General features: G+C 47.3%; 1 pseudogene; it reads left to right on the forward strand.

Annotated features, from left to right (window-relative positions):
• Positions 1-356: 356 nt before the first annotated feature.
• Positions 357-19,266, forward strand: part of LOC138849862 (sex comb on midleg-like protein 4) — a 31,590-nt pseudogene continuing 12,680 nt past the window's right edge.

The following is a 19,266-nucleotide window of genomic DNA, read 5'->3' on the forward strand; positions in this document are numbered from 1 at the left end:
CTATTTCTAGCCAAGCCTGGGTTTGATAAGCAGCAGACTTAGGCCACCAAGGCAGCAGCTGACAACCCCTTAAAGGTTACAACTTGGAAACGTAGAGACAGGACGACTGGGCACTCTGGGGACAGCATGCTGTGATGTTTACTGGAGCTCTTTGCTCCAAGACCTGGCTCTCCAGCCTGACCTGCCCCAAGGCTGCCTGTGTTCCCTGCCATCCACAGCGGGGTGATTCAGAGGTGTCATATGTACCTCCAGGATTTTTAGGGTTCTCCAGGGAATTGTGTATTTGGTTGTATCAAATCATGGCTGTGGATGGGATGTCTCGGGACTGCCTTTGAGGCCTTTCGAGGTCTTTGGAGATGGAGGAAACCTTTAGGAGAGCGGAAGTCACCCAGGGCATCAAGGTAGCTGGTGTTAAGGAGGGTGAGGGCAGGGGCTGGTGCTGTGGCGTAGCAAGAGAAGCTGCCACCTGCAGCACCGGCCTCCTATATGGGCCCTGGTTCAAGTCCCGGCTGCTCTGCTTCTGATCCAGCTCCCTGCTAATGTGCCTGGGAAAGCAGTAGAAGATGGCCCACATGCTTGGGCCCCTGCACCCACATGGGAGACCCAGAAGAAGCTCCTAGCTCCTGGCTTCAGATCCTCCAGCTCTGTCCATTGCAGCCATTTGGAGAGTGAATCAGCGGTTGGAAGATCTCACTCTCTCTTTCTCTCTTGCCTTCTCTCTGTCTGTAACTCTGTCTCTCATATAAATCATAAATAAATCTAAAAAAAAAAAAAAAAAAAAGACAGTGAGTGGCCCAGGAGGAGCCCATGTCCACCATGTTCACAGACTACCACTCAGCTCAAAAAAACCTTCTGTGCTATTTTAGGGGATGACACCTCTCTTTGCCTTTCTGTTGTTTTGGTTCGGGCTGTTAGAGCCCTGGCCAGGGAAATACAGCAGCCCAGGAGTGGAAACCATTACCCAGGAAAACAAGAGGCGTCTACGGGAGCGAAGATTTTCCACAGACACCCTTGGGGGATAAGAACTGGCCACTCACTGTTTACTTCTTGTTCGTGTTCTTTTTCTACCTCTGATTTTAAAATGTCTAACTGATGCCAAATGGTATGAGGAAGAAAGAAAAAAATATGTGGGGAAAAATAAAAATACATGATGAGACACACTATTTATGCTGTTTCACAGTCTCCACATGGGTATGCATACGTCCAGATGCATACACGCACACTTAAAATTACAAAGTAATCTAATATATAAATTAAAATTAAATTTTAGATTAAAATTACAAAATAATCTAATATGTAAAATAATATATTAAACCAGGGCTGTTTGGAGGGATATTTCAATATCATGGTAACACTGCAAAGAATGCCCTTGGCCCCATATCTTTGTGCTTTTTCAGATTTTTTTTTTTTTTTTTACCATAAGCCCTAGGAGCAATAGAGCTGAATGGGAAAGTGTGTGCATGTGTTCAATTTTTAAGAGGTTTTCAAATTGTCCTTCAGAAAGCTAGCCAGTGTGTCTCTCTGCGCATTTCGGCACTCTCAGCCCCCAGTGTAGGGTCTGGTCAGGGCTTCTCACGTTTCTCCCTCTAATCATCCATACTTTTCTGAGGGCACTGGCAGGAAAGTTCAGAATCTTTCCTTATGATAATTGGTCATTTTTCCCCTTCTTCTCCTCACTTCCTTCCTCCTCTCTTCCTTTCTTTCCATGGTCTCTGTCCTTTGGCCATTTTTTTTTTTAATTGAGGAGGAGGAGTTTCCACTTTTATTTTAACCATTTGACTTGGTGCTAACCTTTTGCTGGTCCCCAAGGAGCAGCTGGCTTCCTTGGCTGACCTCCGTCTTCACTCACTGTCTTTCCTGGCGCCACAGGAAGGCGTGGAGATTCACGTAGTCACGTCTGCAGCCTTTCAAGTTCTCCTCCCGAGTCTTCTGTCCCACTTAGAAAGCCCACCCCATCCAGACAGCAGAAAAAGGTGCGCTTCTATTGTCTTCAATACATTGTAAAGTTTTTTTTTTTAAAAAAATGTTTATTTAGGTCTCTGATATCTCTAGAATATTGTGTTGAAATACACCTAAAATTTTCTTTGTTAAAGGAAAATTTATTTATTTTGAAAGTCAGAATTAGACACATACACACACACACACACACACACACACACAGGTCTTCCATGTGCTGGTTCACTCCCCAGATGACAGCAATGGGCAGGGCTGCACCAGGCCAAAACCAAGAGCCAGGAGCTTCATCTGCGTCTCCCATGTGGGTGGCAGGGATCCAAGCACTTGGGCCATCTTCCACCGCTTTCCCAGGTCACCAGCAGGGAACCGGATCAGAAGTGGAGCAGCCGGGACACGAACCAGCGCCCATATGGGATGCCGGTGCTGTAGCAGAGGCTTAACCTTCTACGCCACTGTGCCGGCCCCATAAGTAGAATTTTTTCAAATCTTCCTTTCTTCCTTTGAGATCTTCCACTTGTTAAATCTTTCTGAACAGCAGTGAAGGGTCCGAGATTTCTCTCCTCTGCAAGCAAACAAGGTGGCCGGGTGCAGGGTCGTGGGTGCCGGGAGAACACAGGGTGCAGCAGGCTGCGGAAACCTCAGGTTCCCGTGGGTTTCCTCGCTGTGTGCAATACACGTGGTGTGTGGCACCGTGCGGGGCTTTCTGTCACAGCTGACGCACTCCAAGTGAGGAAATCCTAATGAGTGATCAGGGCCAGCTTCCCTGAGCTAACTGATGGCGACCGAAAAGAGTAAATCAAGGGGCGGTGCCGCGGCTCACTAGGCTAATCCTTCGCCTTGTGGCACCGGCACAAGGGGTTCTAGTCCCGGTCGGGGCGCTGGATTCGGTCCTGGTTGCCCCTCTTCCAGGCCAGCTCTCTGCTGTGGCCAGGGAGTGCAGTGGAGGATGGCCCAAGTGCTTGGGCCCTGCACCCCATGGGAGACCAGGAGAAGCACCTGGCTCCTGGCTTCGGATCAGCACGATGTGCCAGCCGCAGCTACTGGCTGCGGTGGCCATTGGAGGGTGAACCAACGGCAAAAAAAGGAAGACCTTTCTCTCTGTCTCTCTCTCTCACTGTCCACTCTGTCTGTCAAATAAATAAATAAATAAATAAATAAAAAAGAGTAAATCATAGGAGGAACAAAGCATTCCAAGCAAACAAAACTATATGTGCAAAGGCCCTGTGGTGGGTAGAAATGTGACAACTACAATTAACTAAAAAATCAGCCAGTATACTGATGCTATCTTCTCTGGCTAACTGCACTGGAGAGAGTTCATCTGTTTATTTTCCCTACTGTGAATGACCCATTTGTTCTGTTTAAATGCTTATAGATGTTTTTTCCTTTGCCTTTAATTGAATGAATTTATCGTTCATTCTTAAATTTTCTTAAGACACTGAGAGCCTGTTTGTTCTGCATCTTACCACAAGAGGACTTCAAAAAGTTCATGGAAACTGCATGGATTTCAAAATTCCTTCCACCAGAATAAACTTATCTTTGAATTCCATTTTTTCCATGAATTTCTATTTGAGGCACCCTGGTATACACTTGGATACTCTCATTTTCTATTCATTTTTCACGATTCTTTCTACATCATCTACCGTCCCTAACTGCTCCTCCCTAAAAATATTCCCTCTGTGTTGGTACCACTCTGCTCCCAGGTCGAGACCCTTCCTTTATCTTCATATCTACCTTTGCTCTTTTCCTGGTTTTGTTCGTCTTGGTTTTAGAAAGGCAGATTTGGGGCCACTTGCCCTTTTGCAACATCTTTTCTCAGGTGTCAGGGTCTATTATCGAAAAAAAAATTTTTATTGTCCTTCCCCTCCTCCACCCCCCAATGCTTTAAAATTAGTCCAAGGAGACATACAAGGAATCCCCCTTGGTTAAGCGGACTCCTTCTCCAGGGCTGCCTCTGTGGCGTAGTAGGCTAAGTCGCCATCTGCAGTGCCGGCATCCCATATGGGCATCAGTTCCAGTCCCAGCTGCTCTTCTTCCAATCCATCTCTCTGCTGTGGCCTGGGAAAGCAGCAGAAGATGCCTCAAGTGCTTGGGCCCCTGCACCCACCTAGGAGACCTGGAAGAAGCTCCTGAGTCCTGGCTTTGGCCCCACACGGTCCTGGCTGTTGTGGCCACTTGGGAAATCAACCAGCAGATGGAAGATCTCTCTCTCTCTCTCTCTCTGCAACTCTGTCTTTCAAAGAAATTTTTAAAAACATCTAGAAAAGACAGTTTAAAATGGCTTTTTTTTTCTAGGGATTTTTTCTAACATCTTGAGAAATTTGGGGGAAGTTCAATGGATCCGAATGGTAGACATTGCCGGGATACTTACCGATTGCACTCCCTTTACTCTACAGAGCTCATTAACAAGTAAAGCCGGGTGAGGCGGTGTCTCCACCGGGATCACAGCTCCCCAGTAAAGGGATTCACCTTCCGGGACAGGAGGCTCATTCTTGAAAGAGCAGGAGGACAGCCAGTGCCTTCCCGGGGCGTGGGCTGTTTATTGCTGATTTTGATCTTGAGGGTAGTGGATGTGTGGCTGACCTCTTCGCTAAAGACAAAGTAGACAGGTAAAGAACCACATCCTAGACCAGAAAGATGCGTGTTTCCGAAATCTGTAAAAATAAGCCGACAAAGCAGACGTAGAAGCTGGATACTGGGAGGTCAAAAATGAAACTCACACCAGCTTGCACACAGCACAAATCTTGTTGAATAAATTTTTGGTGGTTTTTCAATGTTTTGGGAATTCTTTTTTGGGGAAAGCGAGTATCTTGGGTATTTGTTGGCACCATGCAGTGTAGACACTAAATCGAGAAATAGAATGATTTTTTTTTTTAGTTCATGCTCACTGATCAGAATTCATTGATTTTTTTTTTTAAAAGATTTGTTTTATTTACTTGCAAAACAGAGTTACAGAGAGAGGTAGAGACAGAGAGAGAGAGAGAGAGAGAGAGAGAGAGAGAGAGGTCTTCCATCTGCTGGTTCACTCCCTAGATGTCCACAAAGGCCAGAGCTGTGCCAATCTAAAGCCAGCCAGGTCTCCCATGCGGATGCAAGGGCCCAAGCACTTGGGCCATCCTCTGCTGCTTTCCCAGGCTATAGCAGAAAGCTGGATCGGAAGTTGAGCAGCTGGGACTTGAACTGGCGCCCAAATGGGATGGTGGTGCTGCAGACTGTGACTTTAATATGCTGTGTCACAGAGCTGGCCCCTAATTCATTGATTCTAAAATGCCTTTCATTCTATATAAAATCACTGCTATGCACTAGTAAGAAAATAAACTCTCCCCATGGAATTCAGACATTCTTAAAGTACTGTAGGTACAGCCTGGTTTCAGAGACGTTAAAGTGTGAAAAAATACATACCTTAGGATCAATAAGACAAGGTATTTTTCTTAAGCTCACAAAAAAACAGGGGAAATCAACATTCTCAACAGTTTGTCCATTCATTTGAAATGTGTAACAGTGCATTCAAGAAATAAATTTATACTATATGTGGCATTTGTAAGAACAACCAAGATTATTCATAGAACACTTATATGCAGAGATTTAAGGAAATTAAATCTATAAAGGATGCCCAGGATTTCTCCATTAGGTTTTTAAGTACTTTCCCTACTTTCTGTCTTCCTTCCTGGTCGAAGCACTCATTCCATAAGTCCCTGCAGCACTGGCCAGACCAGGCTGCAAGGGCCGCCCCCTGGCCTTTCCCCATTCCCTCTGCAGCTTTTGAGAGAAGCCTCTCATTGTCACCGGGAGGTCCCACTCACCTTTAGAATTGAATGCTATCACCCAACGGCCGCCCCTTCACTCCACTCCTCCGAAGATGGCAGGGCGTAACATCTACTCTGCCTCAGCGGGTTCTTTACCAGCAGTGAAGATCCCAAAGGAAAGCGGGCGCAGACCTGGGTTCAAGGTATGGCCCCACCATCTCCTTCTGCGCAGTGCTGCCTGGCTGGGGCAAGGTGCATGGGCAGAACATCATGGCAAAACACCATCAAAGGCTGGCCACTCAGCAAGGACAGCAAGAGAAATCAGTTGCTCTCAGTGAGGCATGAGACAGACAAGCTCCGTGTTCCACACAGCACACCATGCATGCTGTCGTGTGCATCTTTACAAGCGGAGAAAGCAAATGACAGCAGATGAGGAAAGCTGTTCGGTGAGCAAACGTGAGGATCGCGGCTAAACTACACATTTTTTTAAAAAGATTTATTTATTTATTTGAAAGTCAGAGTTACACAGAGAGAGAAGGAGAGGCAGAGAACGAGAGCGAGAGAGAGAGAGAGAGGTCTTCCACCTGCTGGTTCACTCCTCAATTGGCCACAACAGTCGGAGCTGTGCCAATCTGGAGCCAGGAGCCAGGAGCTTCTTCCCTGTCTCCCACACAGCTGCAGGGGCCCAAGGACTTGGGCCATCTTCTACTGCTTTCCCAGGCCGTAGCAGAGAGCTGGATCAGAAGTGGAGCAGCTGGGACTCAAATCAGCACCTATATGGGATGCTGGCACTACAGGCAGCAGCTTTACCTGCTATGCCACAGCACCAGCCCCATAAACATACATTATTAAACCTTGCCTCTGGATTCATGTTTCGGACAGTGACTGTTTCAAACTGGACGGGCCTCAGCCATTCTCCAAGACTCACCCGCCCTGGATTTCAGCAGAAGCAGAGTAGTTCCGCAGACATTGACACTAACAACTCGAGCAGCCCAGGGTAAAGGACACGGACGACTGTTCCCAAAGACAGCCTCATTACAGGCGCTCAGAATGCAGAGCCGGGGCGCTCCTGCAGAGTTTCCCGCTCTTAAACGGTGCCGATGTCAAGTTTGGCTACCAGGAGGCAAATCGGGCAAAATTTAAGCCCGGTGACCCTTTTAAGAACTACTAATTGGGCTGGCGCCGTGGCTCACTTGGTTAATCCTCCGCCTGCGGCGCTGGCATCCCATATCAGCACCGGTTCTAGTCCCGGCTGGCTGCTCCTCTTCCAATCCAGCTCTCTGCTGTGGCCCGAGAAGGCAGAGGAGGATGGCCCAAGTGCTTGGGTCCCTGCACCCGCATCGGAGACCAGGAGGAAGCACCTGGCTCCTGGCTTCGGATTGGCACAGCGCGCCGGCCGTGAACCAACAGAAGGAAGACCTCTCTCTCTCTCTCTCTCACTGTCTATAACTCTACCTGTCAAAAAAAAAAAAAAAAAAAAAAAAAAAACTACTAATGATTTAGAGAGGGTGGGAGTGGAGAATACATCCCCCGATACAACCACAATCACACAAACCAACCCAAACCCTAGGGAGAGCTCCTTCTCCAAGCTCCTGGGGAGACTACCGGAGAAGAAAGGATATTCAACTGGTTCCCCGCGAGCCTTTCGGGCATTAGAAAATGAACTTCAAAAGTTTTCCTTTGTTTCTTTTTCTTATAAGAAAAACTTAGGTTTCCATCTTGAGACCTGAATCCTGAAACCAGAAGGCAAATGGGCAACTAGCTCCCATATATTTAGGGAAACGTATGGAAATCATTTCAAGTCAGCAGAAAGAGCTTCTGGAAGAGTTGGTGACGGCTTCAGCCTTCATCCCTTTGGTTCTCCGTAGCTCTTCCAAATACTGGAAAATAAAAACAGCAGGTGGGGGAAGTTCCTTGAGGTCATTGGTTTTAGTAAAAGCAGCTCAGCCATCGCACAAGGTCAAGTCTTCTGTCCCTGGTTGTTTTGCTAACAGAGTGGGCCTCCTTTATCTTATGGGCATGCCAGGTTTTGCACGGGGGTCTCTGACAGGTGCCACCTGCTGTGGTACCTGTGCAGATGCTAGATTCCGGGAATGACTTCTGCAGGGCTGCAGCAGGGCAGCCCTCAGGTTCACAGAACCAGGGAGCAAGTCCAGGACTGGAGAAACCTAACAGAACACGTTTCTCTCCTATTGGGCCTTTTTCCTACTCCCCTAGGGGCTGTGACCCAAGAATGAAAATTACCAACACACACAGGGTTTCTGGGCCAGGAAGGATGGAAATTCACACCATGGAAGGAACCCAAGTTTGCAATTGTCCTGTCGCCCACAAGGGGCAGTTTTCAGCTCTCCTAACCCTCACAGGCTCCTCAGATGGCGACAGAAGCATTTGGGTTGGTCGGTTGCCCATACAGGCTCCGCACAAAGCAAGCAGGGCTATGCCCACTGCCTCACAGTTTCTTTTCTGGGGAGAACAGCCCACAGCTCTTTTCTGAATGCACTTCCTATATATTTAGGAAAATGAATGGAAATTATTTCAGGCCATCAGCTCCCAGGCAGCTGCCCAAGCCGTGGGCTTCGTGTTGTAGAAGAGCAGCTCCATCCCAGGTGCCGGTCCGCACCGACTCCCCACCCATCCATGATGACGAGAGGAAAATAAGAATAATTTGAGTCTTCAGAAAGCTAAAACGATTCCCCTTAAAGGACTGCCCTCTGTTCGGAAGCACCTGTTTCCTGTTATTTTGGTGATAAGATGTTCCTTGTTGGGGCAGGCTCTTAGACTCACAGCTCAGATGCCTCTGTCCCTGTTGGAGTGCTTGGTTCGATTCCTCACTCTGCCTCCTGACTCCAGTTTCCTGCTAATGCAGACTCTGGGAGGCAGCTAGGATGGTTCAAGTAATAGCTTCCGGCCACCTACATGGGAGACCTGAATTGTATTCCCAGCTCCTGGGTTTGGCCTAACCCAGCTCCAGCCATTGCATGCATTTGGGAAGTGAACCAGTAGATGGGAGATCTCTCTCTTTCTTTCTTTCTTTTTTTATTTTATTTTTATTTTTTCTCTCTCTTTCCTTTCTCTTTTTCTCTTTCTGTCTGCCTCTCAAATAAACTTAAAAAATAGCATCATGTAAACTTTTTTCTTGGTTTAGCTAAATGTTGTAGGCTGATATGGTGTGGTAGCTTTAAGAAGTATCCTTAGTTGGCAAAATAAAGTTGGCACCTTATTAAATCTCCTGTTTTGACAACTTCCTAGACCCTGGCACCCCATTTTACCATTAATGAAAGGACTGTGATGGTGGAGATGCCAGTAAGGAATGTACCGTTTCACTCCATTTACCCAGTGACCAATAATGTGACAATTTTAACTCTTTGGGACATAGCTGGAGAGGCAGAAGTTGTTAAAAAACATCCTGATCCAGCAAGATTAGATATCACATGGGTGGTGGGTGGCTGGGCATTGTGGCGCACCCCATTAAGCCACCTCTCAGGACACCCGTGTCCCATATCAGAGTGCCCATGGGAGCGCTGGTGCCTCTGCTCCCTATCATGCTTCCTACGCATGCGCCCAGGAAGGCACAGATGATGACGCAACTATTTGGGTTCCTGCCTCGACTGAGTTCCTGGCTCCTGGTCTTGTCCTGGTCCAGCCTCAGCTGTTGTGGGCAACTAGGGCGTGAAACAGCAGATCCAAGATCTTCTCCGTCTCCTGCTGCTCTCTTTGTCACTCTGCCTTTCAAGTAAACCTTCTTTAAAAAAAAATCACTGACCTCAAAGATTCTGTATTTTACTATAAGAAAACGCTGCTGGAGCCAGCGTTGTGGCACAGTAGGTAAACCTCTGACGCTGGTATCCCACAAGGGCACTGGTTTGTGTCCCGGCCGCTCCATTTCCAATATAGCTCCCTGCTAATGGCCTGGGAACAGCAGTGGAAGATGGTTCCTGCCACCCAAGTAGGAGACCTGGAAGAAGCTCCTGGCTCCTGGCTTTGGCCTGGCCGAGCCCTGGCCATTGCAGCCATCTGGGGAGTGAACCAGCAGATGGAAGATCTCTCGCTGCCTCTCTGTCTCTCCCTCTTTCTCTGTAACTCCTTCAAAATAAATGAATCTTTGAAAAACAACGACTCTGCCAAGCCCTGCACCAAAGTCCATTGGCCTTGATTATAAACATAGACCTTGCAAGCTCAATTATAGCCATTTCCAGCCTTACACTTGAAGGGGAAGGAGCTTGGGGGAGAAGGCCGCACATACAGCTGCCCTGAGCTGCTTTGTCACCCAGCTCAGGGCACAGGGAGGGACTCTCTCTGACCTGGGGATGGACGCAGGCCACTGCCTTCAAGACCCAAGCCGGTATATAGAGGCTGTAGCATGTAACTGCATCTCCAGGTCTGCAGGCTAAGAGGAGTGAATTGTAGGCAGAAAAGAAAGCATTCAACTGGCAGTCGGAGGTCAGCCCTCTGAAGTTCATAGGTCATAGGCTTACAGTTCATAGGTCAAATAGAGTCACCATTGTATTTTCTGCCGTGAACCCTACTCCAGTTGCCCCAAATGTGCCTCTTCATTATCAGGCAACATTTCTCTCTCAGTTTGCAGTGTCTGCCGTTAATAGTAAGTATTACAGGTTGTGGAGGGGAGGGCGGTTGCCAGAGCAAGTTTCATGGGTTCTTTTCCTCAGCTCAGTATAGAAATAAAAAGCCAGGAAGCAATTTGCAAAGCAGCAGAAACTTTTATTTGATAAAAAAAGTGTCTGGTCCAAGAGGAGAGTAGGCAGAGTGCCCTAATGGACCCTGGCTTGAGAAAGTGCCCAGGGTTTTTAAGGCATCCTATGGGGGTGCCCATCAGACGGGGGGTTTCACGTACTGTATGTTGATGGCTTAGGGCTCATGAAGATTGTGGGGGTCTCTTGGGGACAGCCCACCTCCTTAGGGGCTCAGCCCCCTCCTCTGCCAGCTCTGGGTGAGAGATTGCATCCACCCTGAAGGTGTGATTTAAAGCCGTAAGGTCACATATGCAGCACAAGAAAGCTACGAGTGGGGGAGATGCCAGTTGACCTGGAGACAAACTTTCCAGCCCCAGTGGCAGCCTGCTTGTGAAGGACATTCTACCCACGTCCGAGGGGCCCATCCAGCCCCAGTGGACGGCCTGAGTATATCCTGGGTTCAAAGTCATCCCAAGATGAACAGGTAGACTTTCCTTAAATTTCATGACCAAAAAGACAACTGAGGACCTTTTTAGAGAGACCCCAAAGATTGGCGCCGAGGTCAGATCCTAGCTTTGACTGTATGGATGCAGCTGATGATGCAGTCTCCAAATAGTGGGGATTCCAGCTTGTGTGTCTTCCTGGTTGGGATTCTGATTGAAGCAGGAAGAACAACGTGCCAGGTTTAAAGACAGCCATTTGTCCTTAATAGACAGTAGTCATAATGTATACTAATAGCAGTCAGAGCTTTTCTGCCTGCCTTCATTTCTTATGATTTCATTTCTTCCTTTCCCACACACTAGAAGTACAACACTTTGCTTTGAGTAGTATTAACAATTGCTGTGGGATAACAGCATCCTTAGGTGAGAGTCCTGGCGTTAGTCAGATGACGAGGCCAAGGCAACTTCGGCTGGCTGACAAGGTCACAGCAGAAGGTCTGTCTCAGCAAGGCATGAGAAGGACAGCTGTGGTCCTCTTGGTGGTTTTAGGTTTGATGAGAACTACAAGCCGGAGCTTCCTGGTGGTCCTGCTAATGATTGCTGTATTCCTAATTTTAGGGAAGAGCACTTAGTCTCATAACCTCCAAAATATCCATTGCTTCGTAGAATTTTAATCAAGCAGAATGTTGGTGTAGGAGGAAGGGTTAATGCTTTATGCAAGGTTGAGCTATTTGTGGAAAAGAATTAAAAGGCAACAGGCTCTCTGGTATATACTTCCCACTAGAATAAAATAGATGTTAATAAAGCTTTAATTCACTATATGCTACAACTACTATAATGGTTAGGATGTCAAAACTGTAGAATAGAGCTAAGTGAACCTTTAAATAAGTGCAATAAAGAAATTAAAGAATTGGAGAAAGAACTGCAAAGAGGAGATACATTTTAAAAAGGGTCTACTTTGAACTTGGGGCTTCTAGTAAAGATTAGATTAGAAAGGTACTATTCTAGCTTGTGTAGCCAATTTCTGCATAGTTCAGCAGCACTCGAGGCCTTGGCTTGTGTGGGCAGCCTGCTATCTCACACCTGTCTGTGATTGTAACCCGTGCTCTAAATATGCCCTTGAAAATCAAAGAAATTGTAAGTAGAAAAAATGGACAACAGGCTTTTCATTGTAGGAAGAAAGAATCATTATGTGGCTTATGATATAAAAATAAAGTCTGGTGCTGGCGAGCCAGAGCCCTGCCATCAGCCTTGCTGTGAGTGTCTCTCATTTCTTTGAGCGCCAGCACCTCTCACACCCTGGGGCCCCTGGACTGGCTGGAGCTGGTCTCCGGCAGTCAGCCATACCTTCACTCTGCAAGGAGCTTGGTGCACTTTAACACCACTTATCTCCCTACTATACATTACTGTTGTGATACATTTTACTTCTTTCTGGCTTCTTTAGTCCCTTCAAGGCATAATTATTATTGTTTTATACAGTCACTCTTATTTACCTTTAGATGCACTTAATCAGTTACCACTTTTTAAAAAGTCTTCATTTTTTCATATCAGACCCTCTAACTAGGGTCACTTACCTTTTGCCTGAAGTCCATCTGTTAGCAGTCCTTTTGATATAGGTCCTCTCCTAATGAATTCTTAGTATTGTTGTCTCGAAGTGTTTTTGTCTAATCTTAATGTATGGAAAAAAATGTGCTGAGGGTAGAATTCTATTTTTAATATTTATTTATTTACTTACTTATTTGAAAGGCAGAGTTTCAGAGAGGCAGAGGCAGAGAGAGAGAGAATCTTCCATTCACTGGTTCACTGCCCAAATGGCTACAAATGGCTGGACCTGCACCGATCCGAAGCCAGGAACCCAGAGCTTCTTCCAGGTCTCCCACATGGGTGCAGGGGCCCAAGGACTTGGTCCATCTTCCACTGCTTTCCCAGGCACATTAGCAGGGAGCTGAATCAGAAGTGGAGCAGCCGGGACTCAAATGGGCATATGGGATGCTGGTACTGCAGGAGGCGGCTTGACCTGCTATGCCACAGTGCCGCCCCAGTCCCTCAACACAGGGTATAATTCTAGGTTGTCAATTATTAATTATTTTGGTGCAGCACAGTGGAGGTATTACATTTGTCTTCTGGTCCATTGTTGAAGAGAACTCAGTTACCCATGTTGCTTATTTGCCATTCTTTGGAAGGTAACTTACAGGTTTTCAGCTAATTTTGAGATCTTGGTCTTGGTGTTCTACATTTCACTCCGTCTACACATGGATTTCTTTTCTATTCATCCCATTTGGATTTGTTGGGCCTCTTCAATCTAGGGGTTAGAATCTTTCGTGAGCTCTGTAAAATTCTCAGCCATTATTTTTTCAAATATATCCCATGTCCAGTCTCTACAACTTTTCCGTCTGAAACTTGCCTGCTAAAGCTTTTCGTATTCTCCGTGTGTTGTAACCTCTTCTACAATTTGCATTTGTGTCTGTGCTGCTTTGTGAATAACTTCCCCTGGCACAGCTTCCAGTTCACTAATTCTTTTTTTGGTTATATTGCCTTTACTATTAAATTTGTCTGTAACTTTTAGTTTTTGTTATTGTGCTTTTCATTTGTAAAAGTTGAACTTTAATCTTGGTCAAAATTGTTGGGGTTTGTTTTTACACAACTTTCTGCTCCCTAGAGACACTTTCAGACTTGTCCCTTATATTTTTACATATAGCACTCTGATTATTTTAATAGTCTACATATTAACTGAAATATCTTAAGTACTTGTGAGATTTTATTACTGTGGGTTTTTATTTCTCATTCTGTCTTTAGATCCTTGCTTCCCTGAGTACTTTGGTGTTTTGGATTATTTTTAGGACTTCTTCGAGGACTTTCTACAGAAATTATTGCTTTCCCAGGCAACTGGGTATTGCCTTGTGGGGTAATTTTTGAACTAAATTCACAGCCTGGAATTTTCTCGATAACCTAAGTCCCACGATTTTGGGCTGTAAATCCTGGTGAAGTCTGGCTTGTGGGCCCATCTTCTCTGGGCTTCTGCACGCCCCTCCCCTAGTGTCAAGACGACGTTCCCTCTCACCAGGTGAAGGCGGGGAAGGTATGCAAGGAGTGCACAGTTGGCTCACCCTTCCCTGAGGTTACAGCCCTGCGGGTGAGCCCTAGGCTCCATAGCGACGCCCAAGGGCTCAGATTTCACTAATATTTGGCATAATTAGTTTTTATGTATTATCAGCTCTTCCGTACTTCCATTTTTCTAACATTTTATCCATTATTTTTTGATATTTCAGTTGAGCCAAAAGACTGTGCTTTCTCTGTTACTAGAAGCAGAACTCCAAGAGCGTTTAGGATGCCGCATTGCTTGTGACTAGCATCCAGAACACGGCACAGACTCTGGTATGGTCTCCAGTTCTTCATGTTTTCAAAAGCAGTCTGATGTCAGGTGTATTCACAGCATAGGAGGTGGAGGAGCCGTACGTCTGGCAACTCTAACCCACCTAATGGTTTCGGAAGGTGAAGCTCAGAAGCCTGGCACGCATTGCTGACTCCCACAGAGGACTGGAGTTAGTTACTGTCTGGGTCCTGTGTTCTCGCCACTCCCCTGCTGTGCAATGGGCAGTATGGAGCTGAGGACCTAAACCACACCTGTTCTCCGTGGCCGCTCCCCAGACAAGGAAACGTGGGTGCTCGCCTTCTCTTCCTGTCCTCTCCCGCAAGTTCTGCACAGAAATTTTCCTGTCCCATCCTGAAGCTTTACCACTTGAGCTCCAGAGGAGGTGGTGACACCTTATTGGCTCAGCCAGTGTTACTTTTTTATAAGAGATTTTTAAAATTTGTTCTTTTTGAAAGTCAGAGTTACAGAGAGAGTGAAGGGGAGAGGGAATGAAACAGAGATCTTCCATTTCCTGGTTCACTCCCCAAATGGCCACAGTGGCCAGGGCTGGGCCAGGCCGAAGCCAGGAGCCAGGCTGCTTTCCCAGGCGCCTTAGCAGAGAGCTGGACAGGAAGAGGAGCAGCCGGGACTCACCAGCACCCGCAAGGGATGCCGGCATCCCATGCTACACACAATGCCGCCCCAAAGTATTACTTTATAAAGCAAAAACTAGGTGTGTGTTTCTCTGCTTAAACTCCTCCAATTATTTCTATAACTCACACAGTGGAATTCAGACTCCTTATCCTGACTGTATTTGTTTACCTGGGTGTCTGTTAAAAAGTCTTCCAAACCGATTGGCTTAAAACACCGGACATCCAAAATCAAGGCATCAGCAGGGCTCTCCCCCGAGGCTCCGACCCCTCCCTGCCCCTTCCTAGCTTCGGGTGTGTGCCGATAACCCTGCTTCCCGTGGCTGTCTCATACTGGTCTCTGCCTCTGTCGTCACGTGGCACTCCCTCTGACTGTGTCAGCTTTCCCTGCTGAAAGGACACCTGTCACTGAGTAAGGACCCACCCTGCTCTAGCGTCCCCTCGCTTTGCCTTGATGTCATCCACCAAGACCCTGGAGGTTAGGACTTGAACATAGGAGTTCTTAGGGTGACTCAGTTCAAGCCCCAGCACTGACTTCAGATGCGCTCACCATGGACCCTGACCACCCGGCTGACCTCAGCTTGCACTTTCTGCCTCTTGCCCACAGTTCCAGTCGCCCTGGTTTCTCGGTGCCTTCAGGATGTTGACAGGAGCCACTGTGTCAGGCTGGAAAGCTATGCCTCCAGTCACCACAGGCTACAGCTCGCCATTCAGATCCTGATCGAAATGTCACCTCGCGGGCCCACCCTGGCCACCTGGTTGTCTCACTGTGATTTCTGCTCTATTGCTTAACCCTCTGTGATGTGCAGGCTGCCTCTGTAGATCCTCATACTTCCCCAGGCACATTCTCCACCCTCAGATACCAGCCTTTCCCTGCCAGTTGTCAAATACTGTAAGTAGGAATTCCATTACTGCTGAACTCACTTATTTCCAGAAAAAAAGAAGAAAAAAAATCGGATTTGACATCCACTGACTGTTTCCAGTGTAGACTCCCCCTAAGCACACATTCAGTCTGCAAATCCTTTGCAGTGATTCCCAGAAAATTCTTAGAGAAGTTTCTCTCTTGAAAGACAATTGGAGGGGCTGGTTCCAGCGCGGTAGGTTAATCCTCCACCTGGGGCATCGGCATCCCCTATGGGCGCCGGTTCTAGTCCCAGCTGCTCCTCTTCCAGTCCAGCTCTCTGCTATGGCCTGGGAAAGCAGTAGAAGATGGCCCAAGTCCTTGGGTCCTTGCACCCACGTGGGAGACCTGGAAGAGGCACCTGGCTCCTGGCTTCAGATCAGCGCAGCTCCGCCGTTGCGGCCGTTTGGGGAGTGAACCAATAGACGGAAGACCTCTCTCTCTGTCTCTCCTTCTCACTGTCTATAACTCTACCTCTCAAATAAATAAATAAATAAATAAAATCTTTAAAAAAAAAAGACAACTGGAGTGAGAAATCCCTCTGCCCCTTACTTTGGACTTCTACATGGAAAAGAAAGATGAGCCGATCCCAGGGTGCCAGCCCCTTGGTGGAGACCCCCGCTGGCAAGGATGGACACTGTGCCCTCTGCTGTGCCTACTGGTGCTTTAACAGGACAAAGTGCAGCAGCTCCAGCAGCACTGACAGCCATGCTCTGGGTGAGGAGTGTGACTGAGGTTTTACCTTTCAGTGGAAGGTGCCAGCTGTGCTAACATCTGTCCAGGGTTGCTAGCTTAGAAGGTCAAAGATTAACTCCTGTATGTCAGAGCAAAGCCTCCTGGAAGCAAGTCTTCTGGTCTTACGCTATCAAGACAAGGTCTCACTTCTCCTCTCCATGTACCCAGCTTATTCTACCAGATCCTGTTTTTAATATTTTTTTTTTAAAAATCTACATTAGAATAGTTTTGGATTTGCTGAAAACTTGCAAAGACAAAACAGAGAATTCTTATAAAGCCTCACCTTCCTGTTGTTAACGTCTTACTATTGGACATTTGTCGCAACTAGTAAACGGATAACATTATATGATTATTTAATACAATCCATGTTTTGCTCCTGTTTCATTGGCTTTTGCCTATTCTTTAGAGAGCCCCACCCAGCATGCCCTACTGCGCTTAGTCGTCTGGTTTCCTTAAGCTCCCCTGGGCTGGGGAAGTTGCCTGGACTGTCCTTGTTCTTGATGACGTGGGCATTTTGTGTGTGTGCGTGTGTGTGTGTGTTTTTTTTTTTTTTTTTTTTTTTTTTTTTTTTTTTTTGACAGGGAGAGTGGGCAGTGAGAGAGAGAGACAGAGAGAAAGGTCTTCCTTTGCCATTGGTTCACCCTCCAGTGGCCGCCACAGCCGGCACGCTGCGGCCGGCACACCGCGCTGATCCGAAGGCAGGAGCCAGGTGCTTATCCTGGTCTCCCATGGGGTACAGGGCCCAAGCACTTGGGCCATCCTCCACTGCACTCCCTGGCCACAGCAGAGAGCTGGCCTGGAAGAGGGGCAACCGGGACAGAATCTGGCGCCCCGACCGGGACTAGAACCCAGTGTGCCAGCGCTGCAAGGTGGAGGATTAGCCTATTGAGCCACGGCGCCGGCCCATGGGCAGTTTTGAGGAGCACTGGTCAGTGACTTTGTAGAATTTCTGCAGCGTGGGTGTGTCTACTGTTTTCTCAGTATGAGCCTGGGGTTATGGGCTTGGGGAGGAAGCTCTGAGAGGTACTGTGCTATTTTCACCATGCCTCATCGAGAGTGTATGCAGTCAACTTCGTTGTTGATGTCGACGTTGACCACGGATTTGTTGAGCTTCCTCACTGTACACTTGCTTCTCCCCCCATTTCTATAACATGCTCCCTGGGAGGGGCCACCGTGCACACGGCCCACACCTAAGGAATGGGGAGTTGCGCCTCACCTACTTCAGAGTGGAGATTACAGAAGTTAGAATTTTGTGCATGGGAGATTTTTCTAGTCTTTTCCATTCATTTACTTAGTTAACCTTTTATATCAGTATAGACTCTTGGGTTTCTAGTATATTCTTTGAGTTATGATCCATTACTACATGATTCATTTGTTGCTTATATTGGTCTGGATCTGGCCTTTGGAAGCTCTTTCAGGTGGCACCAGGACCTGTGGCCTACCTCCATTGCTAGTTGTTCCTGAGTATTTTATTACTGTCGGGGGCTACAGGAGACTCCAGGCCCCTTTTGTGTATTCCCAGCTATTTCTCCACGGAGCCCTGGCCCAGCAGCCCCACTGCCTTGCCCAGCCCTCCCACCCTTTGGCTCATTAACACGCCCACTCCCTCATCCTGCTTGGCTTCCTGGATCACTGGGAAATGAGAAGCCACCAGAAGAGACCTTCTGCTAGCTCCCACTTCTGCATCCACCCACCGTGGCATTCAGACCTTTCTGTTTTGACTTCCTTCCTGTTGATAGATGGTCACTGCCCAGACGCCTGCCCACTAAATCCCTCCTCCTCGCACCTACTCCAAGCCCCGATGCCAGCAGCCTCCAACTCTCCCCTGGGGCATCAGTTTTTCTCTCTTGACTGCATTATTGCTCTCAGCATCAAGACACTGTTATTTCTCTCATCTCAACAAATGTAAATTGTGGTTAAAAACCCATAAAACTTACCATTGCAACCATCTGTAAATTCAGTAGTGTTCTGCATATTCCCATTGTTGTACAACTCATCTCCAGGACTTTTTCAAACCTGAAACTCTGAACCCATTGAACAATAACTCCCCAATCTCCCCTCCTCCCGGTCCTGACACCACCCTCTACTCTGGCTCTGTGACTCTGACCTTTAGCTGCTGTACATAGCACTGCTATGAACATGAACATACAAATAGCTCTTTGAAACCCTGTTTTCAATTCTTTGGGATATATGAGGGTACTTCAAGAAGTTAGTGGGAAAATAGAATTAAAAGATAAGTTGATTTGGGTGCAAAAGTTTTGCAAGACATGCATAGTTTTTTCACAATACACATTTTCCATGATTTTTTTGATTCCTTTGTATGCTCAAAAGTGGAGTTGCTGGGTTGTACCATACTCCTATTTTTGATTCTTTGAGATACTGCCACACTGTTTTCCACGGTGGCTGCCACCACTGAGCATTCCCACCAGTAGTGCACGAGGACACCGGTTTCCCTACCTTACCAGCATCTGCTATTTTCTATTTTGTTGATAGCAGCTATCTTCATGGGTGAGGAGGTATCTCCCTGCAAGGTTAAAAAATCTTTTCTTTGTATTTGATAGGGGGGTGGGGTGCAGGACTGGGGTCAGGCTGAGGCTGAAGTCGGGAATGGGGAACTCATTCCAGGTTGCCCGCGTGAGTGACAAGAACCCAGTGACTTGAGACAGCCCTGCTACTTCCCAGTCTGCGTTGGCAGGAGCTGGAGTCAGGAGTTGGAACCAGGAGTTCAACCCAGGCACTGCAGTATGGGACATCAGCGACTTAGCCACTGGGCTAAGTGCCTGCTCCCTAAAAAGTCT

The sequence above is a fragment of the Oryctolagus cuniculus genome, chromosome 5 (assembly GCF_964237555.1).
Source record: "Oryctolagus cuniculus chromosome 5, mOryCun1.1, whole genome shotgun sequence".
NCBI classification, from domain to species: domain Eukaryota; kingdom Metazoa; phylum Chordata; class Mammalia; order Lagomorpha; family Leporidae; genus Oryctolagus; species Oryctolagus cuniculus.